Genomic DNA, 2,327 nt, shown 5'->3' with positions numbered 1-2,327 from the left:
GGCAACCATCATTTATTATGATTAATATGCCAATTATGATCACGATCATCATAACGATTATTATGGTTGCCATGGCAACCATCATTTATTATGAATAATATGCTAATTATGATCATGATCATCATAAAAATCATCATAGTTGCCATGGAAACCATAATTTTTTATGATTAATATGCTAATTATGATCAAAATTATCATAATGATCATCATGGTAGCCATAACAACCACAATTTATTATGATTCATATGCAAATTATGATCAAGATCATCATAATGATCATCATAGTTGCCATGGCAACCATAATTTATTATGATTAATACGCTAATTATGGTCAAAATAATCATAATGATCATCATAGTTGCAATGGCAACCATAATTTATTATGATTGATATGTTAATTATGATCAAGATTATCATAATGATCATCATGGTTGCAATAGCAACCATAATTTATTGTGATTAATATGTTAATTATGATCAAGATCATCATAATGATCATCATAGTTGCCATGGCAACCATCATTTATTATGATTAATATGCTAATTATGATCAAAATCATCATAATGAGCATCATGGTTTCCATGGCAACCATCATTTATTATGACTAATATGTTAATTATGATCAAGATCATCATAATGATCATAATGGTTGCCATGGTAACCATCATTTATTATGATTAATATGCTAATTATGATCAAGATCATCATAATGATCATCATGGTTGCTATGACAACCATCATCTATTATGAGTAATATGATAATTATGATCAAAATCATCCTAATGGGCATCATGGTTGCTATGGCAACCACCATTTATTATGAGTAATATGATAATTAGATAATTATGGTCAAGATCATCATAATGTTCATCATAGTTGCCATGGTAACCATCATTTATTATGATTAATATTCTATATTTAGTCAAAGACATCATAGTGAGCATCATGGTTGCCATGGCAACTAACATTTATTATGATTAATATGCTAATTATGATTAAAATCATAAAAATGAGCATCATAGTTGCCATAGCAACCATCATTTATTATAATTAATATTCTAATTATGATCAAGATCATCATATTGATCATGATAGTTGCCATTGCAACAATCATATATTATGATTAATATGCTAATTATGATCAAGATTATCATAATGATCATTATAGTTGCCATCGCAACCGTCATATATTATGATTAATATGCTAATTATGATAAAAATCATCAAAATGAGCATCATAGTTGCCATAGCAACCATCATTTATTATAATTAATATGCTAATTATGATCAAGATCATTATAATGATCATCATAGTTGCCATGGCAACCATAATTTATTATGATTAATATGCTAATTATGATCAAAATCATCATAATGAGCATCATGGTTGCCATAGCAACCATCATTTATTATGATTAATATGTTAATTATGATCAAGATCATCATAATGGTCATAATGGTTGCCATGGTTACCATCATTTATAATGATTAATAGGCTAATTATGATCAAAAACATCATAATGATCATCATAGTTGCCATAGCAACCATAATTTAGTATGATTAATACGCTAATTATGATCAAAATCATCATAATGAGCATCATAGTTGCCACGGCAACCATAATTTATTTTGATTAATATGCTAATTATGATCAAACTCATTATAATGAGCATCATAGTTGCCATGGCAACCATCATTTATTATGATTAATATGCTGATTATGATCAAAATCATCATAATAAGCATCATGGTTGCCATTGCAATGATAATTTATTATGATTAATATGCTAATTATGATCAAGATCATCATAATGATCATCATAGTTGCCATTACAACCATCACTTAATATGATTAATATAGTAATTATAATCAAAATCATCATAATGTACATCCTGGTTGCCATGGCAACCATATTTTTTTTGAATAATATGCTAATTATGATCAAGATTATCGTAATGATCAACATAGTTGCCACAGCAACCATCATTTATTTTGATTAATATACTAATTATGATCAAAATTATCATAATTAGCATCATGGTTGCATTAGCAACCATCATTTATTATCATTAATATGCTAATTATGATCAAAATCATCATAATGAGCATCATGCTTGCCATAGCAACCATCATTTATTATGATTAATATGCTAATTATGATCAAGATAATCATAATGATCATCATCGTTGCCATAGTAACCATCATTTATAATGATTAATATGCTAATTATGATCAATATCATCATAATGAGCATCATATTTGCCATGGCAACCATCATTTATTATGATTATTATGCTAATTATGATCAAAATCATCATAATGA

This window comes from Dendronephthya gigantea, unplaced genomic scaffold, assembly GCF_004324835.1.
Source record: "Dendronephthya gigantea isolate DGI-Jeju-01 unplaced genomic scaffold, DenGig_1.0 000341F, whole genome shotgun sequence".
Taxonomy (NCBI): Eukaryota; Metazoa; Cnidaria; class Anthozoa; order Malacalcyonacea; family Nephtheidae; genus Dendronephthya; species Dendronephthya gigantea.
Note: the sequence above shows the minus strand (reverse complement) of the source record.